Here is a 7,773-nt window from a genome sequence, read left to right on the forward strand (position 1 = left end):
ATGGTAGGGGAAATATAATGTTTCGACAAATATAGTTTTGCATTTTAAGTAGTGTTTATCATAATTCTTTTATTATAATTGAGAATGTTTTGTTATTCAAATAGCTTCAATATTATATTGGCCACATTGGACATTCTTACAAAACTTCCATAGATCCCTCCTGAACTACAAGAAAATTCGGACTTTGGGCTCGGGCTTTAGATTATGGGCTTTACACACAAAAACTTCTTGCTTCTTCTTCTTCTTGTTGACTTTCACTTATTTTTATTTCCTTGGTCTCAAATCACCATTAATTAATGGAAGAAGAAAAAGCCGCAGCATATTACGAAGAACTAACACGACAAGAGGAAGGGGCAGCAAGATTCAAACAAGGACTTGGGTTTTCCTCAAATACCCCCGACCCAATCACAAAAGGTTCTTCTTTTTCATCTTCTTCATTTCTTAGTTCATTTGTTAAGGCTACTAGTCCAACAAAGGTTGATAAACAAGTACAGCTTGAAAATATACAAAATAAGTTGAAAAAAAATGATGGGAATGCAAATGAGAAGGTTATTACAAGTTCTAGAAGTAGGGAGAGGGAGAGAGGGAGGAGGAGGTCGAGGAGTTCAACGGGGAGAGGAGGAGTGCGCGCGCGAAGAGTAGTAATGAAGGTACAAGTAGTAAGAAGAAGGTTGATTATTCGCGTTTGATTAAAGGATCCGAAGAAATGGTGAGTGTTTCGATTGTTTACATTTGAATTAGACAATTAGTTATTTGGTAATTGGATTGTTTTAGTGGCATTGTTAGATTAAGTAAATAAGATTACAAATGTTATTAGCTTGTTTCCTTTGTTGTTTTTCTGAAGCTAATGACATAGTAAGGCCTAAGCATTCTAGTTAATATGCTCTTTAGCTTGAAGGCTTAGATACTGGAATTCCTAATGAGCTGTTATGAATTACAAATTGGTGAAAAGCTTGTGCTTTCTGAAAACATGTAGATGCCTCTCGTATAAGATGGAAATAGGTCATTGTCTTAATTCTTTACACTTTGTCACTGGACGCATCCCTGATTTCCCAACACATCATTTTCTGTTAGTATGATGACACGCCTTCCAATTTGAAGAGACAATCTGGCACAGGTTTATTTAAAGGGCTTAGTTCGGCAAAGTTTCAGTAATTTAAGGGAGGATTAATGGAGAAATGAAGTGGTATTTGAATGTAATTTTCCCAAAAAGTTGATGCAGTTACGAAAGTATTCATCAATTAAAGAGGCATAACCATCATATTCTCTTATATACGTTCTGGTACAAGCCTCAGCTACAATTAGTTATATTGAGCGGAAGGTTGGGAAAAATTCCTACCTTCACGGGAAAGGGAAGGTTTAAGGGTTAAATGAATAACTCAATGAAGTACCGGCCGGAATTTGTTTTTAAATGAATAAAGTTGTAACTCTAAAAGGAAGGTATAAAAGAAGTTATAATGATGTTGTATGTTATCAGTGTTGTTGTGGACTTGTGGCTTCAACACTGTTATATTGGCATCACATGGAAGTGGAGGATTTTTTGACTTTCATTAGTTGTATATAATGCTTAGATATTATGGACATACTTATCCCCCCCTCTACAGTTGCTACTAAGCAAGGTGTGTCTCTTTTATCATAAACAGGCTCCAGCTGAAAGAGTTAAAGTCAAGATGAAGCTTCAACTTTCACAAAATGGTATTGATTTAGATGCCAATTTTACCTCTTCCTTGGTTCTATTCTTGTTAGTCTTTATATGCTTTTGTTTATGCTATGGCCTGTAATTTGTGCGTGCTGTATCCGCTATCTCCTTATTTTCATTAACCGTTAGATGACTGGGGTTTGTGTGTGGGGATGCAATCAAGGATTTGAACTTTGAAGCACATATATTTCTTGTGATCAGAAACACAAAAGACTTATTACTGATGATAAAAGGTTATTGCTGTAAGGGTTTACAGTTTTCACAAGACAGTAGTAGAAATATGCCAGTGAAAGGCAATGCTCAACAGATGAACAAAACTCTCTAAGCTAAAACCACTGGATCTCTATCCCAGATCTTAACCAATAAAATTAAAAACATCCCACAAAAGATAAAGAAAAAGAAGTGGATCTCATTGAATCATAGATCACCAAAAAAATTCTTCTACACTTGAGCTATCTTCATAGATGCTTCTTAGATGGTGATTTATTTGAAAAAAGAAAAACTCTGAAAACTTTTAACTTTATTTTAAACCAAAACTCCCAGCAGACAGCGTGATTTACATTTATATAAATTGTATTCCCTAGCAATAACTGCTTCTGACTAACCGCACGGTAGCAGTTCTGTCTTGCTCTAGGGAAACTTTTTTGCTGGGAGAGAAAGACACTTATTAGTTCTGACTTACCACCCACACCACTACTTGTAAGGCAGTAATGCAGTTGTATGTAGTTAATTACGTATTACCTAGTCTCCTATGTGCTTTCCGTGTTAGTATCATGGTGGTGTTTTAGATGATATTCCGTCATGATCCCCAAATATAAATATTGGATTAATTAAAAGAGAGGGAGGATATATGGAAAGCTCCTGAATTTATCATATAAGTTTTGAGAGGTTCATTTTCTCAACAATACAAGAGTATGGGGAGTCCTACTTGATGGGCTTCAGTGTAATGGAAAATTTGTTTTCAACTTACAACATCAAAGTACGATTTGAAAAAATGGGAAGAAAGATAAAAGAAAAGTTAGAGTGGAGGGATCAGATGGGGCCCCTCTTTTATCAGTGAAAGTGGAGACAACTCATCTAATAACGATTTATGGTTTCTTGGAATGTGAGGGGAACAGGGAATGAAACAACATTTAGTGAATAATTGGAAGGAGGAACCAGATACCATTCATTCAACATACACAGCTACCCGAGGAAAAGAATATAGAGAAAATCTGGGGGGTAAGAATATGGAATTGGCTTTTAGTTCCAGCATTGGGGAGGTCTGAAGTTGCTCGGAACTCGTCTGTGGAAGATAGTTTGGTTGGTGCTTATACTATATGTATTATCTGCTCGTTGAAGGATGAAGAGCTTAAGTGGTTCCTCACTGCTGTCTATTGTCCATGCCAGGATTCTAGAGAACAGTTTTGGGAGGACTTAGACGCTGGGCTATTAAATCGGTGAGTACTCGCTACTCGCTACTCGCTGCTTAGCCGACCCGACTAACAATTTAATCCCCGATCACAATTGGGCTCAAAAACTCCCCGAGTACTCGGCCGATTAGGCCCGATTAGCCGAGTAATTGTGTTCACTATTTCAACTATTTCAATGTTAAACATTAAACTCGACATTTCGCCGATTCGACCAACCCTCGATTTTGTAAAGTTCTACACTTTAATCATATTTATTTTAGTTGATTGAGTGTTTTAATTGTTTATTGATTGATTGGGTTCTTAATTGGCTTAATTATGTTGGTATTTCAAAGTTAAATATATTTAATAATTATTTGTAAAGAAATATAGTGTTATAAAAAATCGTCCGATTAATCCCCGACCGATTACACCTACTCGCTACTCGCTCTTCAGCGAGTAGCGACCGAGTAGCGATTTAACTGCACAGCTTAGATGTCATCAGATCTTCGTCATGTCTCCTGTGGTGCATGGGGGTTGGGGATGGGTGAATTTGCATAAATGGATGAATGAACACTACTTTTATCGCGCTTATTCAAAAGAAGGAGTTCTGTAAATTGGGAACTATAGGCCAATCAGCCAATCTAGCGAAGACATCAATCATGGATGTAGAAGAGGTGGAGAACGTTGAGACATTGGCTGTTTACCGTGTAAATACTTGGGTATGTTGGGATTACCAATTAGAACTCCGTCAGTAACATCAGTGGATGTTTGACACTTGTGAACTTACAAATATACTACTTGTTCCTTTTCACAATTCCAAACAGTGTCTCACATAGGCAGGAAAGATCGTTAGAGGCTTTTGCTGGGGTCGTCGGAAGTTTGACTTCATCAATGGGATCAAGTATGTTCCCCTTATCAGAGAAGGTGCTTGGGCTTCTGACATTTTAGGGACATGAATAAATCTTGGCTCGGGTCGTGGATTTGGAGGTTCAATAAGGAGCCTAATGCATTAACCTGGGTACAGCTTCTAATTGGTTTTCATGTTGAACCTCACTTCGATAAAAAAAATGGAATTCAGCGCAAAGTGGGTATTGATCTGAAGAAAACCTTGTTCTGGCAGGATGTGTGGTCTGCTGAAACTTCTCCTGCAAACAGGTTTCCTGTCTCGTGTTCTCTCATTGATGCTGTTTATTCTGGCATTTTGCTGCAACAGGTTAATTAAGTTCCCTTAAGAACTTCGTGCGATATAGGTTTTGTTCACACTTAAAAAGTAACTAAATATAGTATTTCAAATATTTTCATGGAAGTTATGAACACAAAAAAAAAACTTGGGTTGAGGAGTGGCGGAAATATGGAGAGTACTTGAATTCTCAGAAGAGAGAGCTGTAAACAAAATGCATGGTGGATATCATACAATCAATGAATTTCAATTTTTTTAAGAGTATGCTTTGCTTATGTTGGTTTTTATCATGTATCTGCTGTTTGGAGTGCATAAAAGGTGAAATTGTGGAATTTTGGTTGCAAAGCATTTAGTCTCTTGGCCTTGAAAGTCAGAGAGTGCACTACTTCTGCGACAATGTGAGTAGCAAGCCTCGTTCTCAACTTTGATATTGCCAAGGGTTCAGAGAGGAAGAGAGAGAGAGAGAGGTTGTTGTAGCTGTCTTGGTTCCCTATATGTTTGGTATTGTTTGAATTACAATATATATCATCTTACAACTCATATCTTCTGATTATAAATATTGTCTATCCGCTTTACCAATTAAAGAAGAGAGGTTGAATATGATTACACTAAGTGTAGTTGGACGCATGTACTAGCAAGTAAAATAGAACTATCCAATGCTGCCAGGAATTCTCAGGATATATCTCATAATCAGGTGTACTACTTTTGACACTTTAGGTATAACAAACTGATATAATTATGAAAATCATAAAATTTCTACGTCATCATGCATAGCTTAGGTAGGCTTTTATTTATGCACTCCTTGTAATTATAGTGTACACTTTTATTTTCCCTAATTGCTGTATAAGAAATTCTTTGTGATTTGCAGCTGACAAGGATCCTGACAAGGGCATGGGTGCGGGATGGGAACGCTTTGAATTCAACAAGGATGCCCCACTTGATGATGAGGAAATTGAAGGTTGATTCTGGTACCCCAAACTACTGTCCATTTTAACATGTCAAGTCCAACTCCAAGTCTCCAAGAATGATGCCATTCTTCTTAAATTGTTGTTTTGTTGCTGATCAAAAAAGAAAAGAAAGATAAGAATCTTGTTGGGTTACATTCTTGGATTATTATGCTTACTTCAATCTGAACCTCTATTTCATGTCCTATAATTGAACCAAATGTCCAAATAAGCTAAGAGGTAGTTGTGTCTGCTCTCTTCACATATTTTAATGCTCCCCTTTCCATTCTGTAATGTGTATCATAGATTCATCATCCTCATCTACCCTAGTGCAAATTGTGGACGATTTGCATATGGTCCTGACTCTTGCTTCTATTATGTTTGGGACTCAACTGTAAATATCCAACAGTTTTTTATGGTACCCTCAAAACATATGCTATATTGTGTAAGTACTTCCTTACCCACCTTGTTTGATGTATCTCCAATACTGTTCTTATTATGTTCAGTGGAACAGATTCTGAGTATACCATGTGTATACTCTTTACAACTATACTAAAACTAGAGTGTTAGGTAACATTTGGCTATTATATCATAGCTACTCAAAGGTACAAATCCGACGTTAGTATATTTTAAGTTACGTGACTTTCGGTATCAATATTTGATCTAGCGGCTATATTAAGAAAGTTTGTATATGGGTCCAGCGAGGAAACCGGAGAGCTACTTCTCTATCCCTTCATTGGATTGGAGATAATTATTAATGTGATTTAGATCGTTCTTGAGAGTACACCCTTAAGCTCAGCAAGAAGTGATCAAATTGGTGTGGATTTATGTTATTCGAAAAAATAAAAAATGAAGAAAAATTGGTGTGATTCAAATTGGTGTTGAGTATGGCCTTATGCTGGCAGCAATTGGAACTTTCTATTTTATTCTCTTGTTGCTTGTGCAAAACAACTTAAACTCATTTGATGGGTCCTATTTCATTAAATATACAGTTGCAGAAGATGATGCTGTGGTGGTCAAGAAAATGAGCCAAAGCTTCCGCTTTTCTGCAGTGGAGGTACTGTCTGACAAGCTTGATAGGAATTTATATTCTTGATGCCTAGTTTTGAAAAAGTCCAAAATTCTGTAATGCAATCCTTTCTTGTTACTTCAGGCAAGAAGGGAAGAACAAATCAAAGCTGCTCATGACGAAGCTATGTTTGGAGCACCGGTAGCTCAACCATCCATGTCAACAGATGAGGAAGCAGACATAGAAGATGATAGAAACAAATAATGATATTGATCAGAACGCAACCAAGGAGAATGGTGTCGGCACTAATCTCATTAGTGACAAGGTAAGGGGCTGATTAACTTTTAGGTGAATGTGATTCAAGCTGAAAAGAATGAGGCAGTTCATGCTAAGTGATACTGTCTTTTGATTGCAGGTTCTTGCAAAGCAACAAGGATCTTGGCAAGATCGAGCCCGTAAACTTTAAGATGGACAGAAAAATTGGAGTAATTTTTGGATTTGAATTGACATGCAATTGATATTCCAAGGATTCTCTTTAGTACATCTTCTCATCTTATGTAGTCATGCATATAGTTGGTGGAAAATGCTGAAGTTGACATGACGTAACATTAATCCATCAATGAATTCTACATTTAAAGAAGGATTTGGTATTGTGGCGTATAATTTCTAACACGGTTGTACACCAGTGGCAGAGGAAGGTCAGTAAGTATATTTGAAATGGTTGATGCAACAACAGGTTTTCAACATTTGTCTTTTATGGATGTTTATTCTAGTACCATCAGATTTTGCTATTCATTGAGGACCAATAGTTCACTGTATTCATTACCAACTAAGGAATTTATTGTTACGAAGTAATGCCTTTCGGTTTGAAAAACGATATAGCCACGTTTCAAAAGCTAGTCAATACCATTTTTTCCAATTTATTTGGTAAGACGATTGAAGCCTATATTGACGGCATGGTTGTCAAATCTACAGCAGCACATGATCATCTTACTGATTTACAAACTGTTTTCGACAAACTTTCTAAGTTCAACATGCGTTTAAATCTGACTAAGTGTTTTTTTGGTTTGTTGTCTGGCAAATTCTTAGGATATATGACGAATAGTCGTGGAATTGAAGCAAATGTTTTTTCCGATGTCAAATAAATTAATTCAACAACTTCAGGGCGATGGGCTACTCTTAATTGCTTTATCTCTAGGTATTTTAATCGATGTCGTCATTTCTTCCAAACATTGAAAGACGTGTCGATATGGACATAGGACTATGAACTTGTATTTCGTAACTTAAAAGAGTATCTAATCCAACCTCTAATTCTCGCTAGTCCAATAACGGGGCAGCCTATAGGTCATGCCGTAAGCACCGTCTTATTTGTCGACAGGGATAATGGTTGTCCCATATTCTTTGTTAACAAGACTTTTATAACGACTGAAACGAGGTATTTTTTAGTGGAGAAAATTTTATTGGCCTTGGTTCATGCTACTAGACGTTTTAAGTCTTATTTTCAAAGACGAATTGAAAATTTAATGTTACGTTTGAGTACAATTGGAGGC

The 7,773-nt window shown here is 36.7% G+C and overlaps 1 pseudogene across 1 annotated transcript; it reads left to right on the forward strand.

Annotated features, from left to right (window-relative positions):
• Positions 1 to 272: 272 nt before the first annotated feature.
• On the forward strand, positions 273 to 7,074 carry LOC147496711 (uncharacterized; annotated as a pseudogene). The gene is made up of 6 exons (XR_015194860.1): positions 273 to 709; positions 1,644 to 1,695; positions 5,139 to 5,228; positions 6,207 to 6,271; positions 6,368 to 6,548; positions 6,639 to 7,074. The product of XR_015194860.1 is annotated as an uncharacterized LOC147496711 (transcript).
• Positions 7,075 to 7,773: the final 699 nt, after the last annotated feature.

This window comes from Coptis chinensis, chromosome 5 (assembly GCF_015680905.1).
Source record: "Coptis chinensis isolate HL-2020 chromosome 5, ASM1568090v1, whole genome shotgun sequence".
Lineage (NCBI taxonomy): Eukaryota > Viridiplantae > Streptophyta > Magnoliopsida > Ranunculales > Ranunculaceae > Coptis > Coptis chinensis.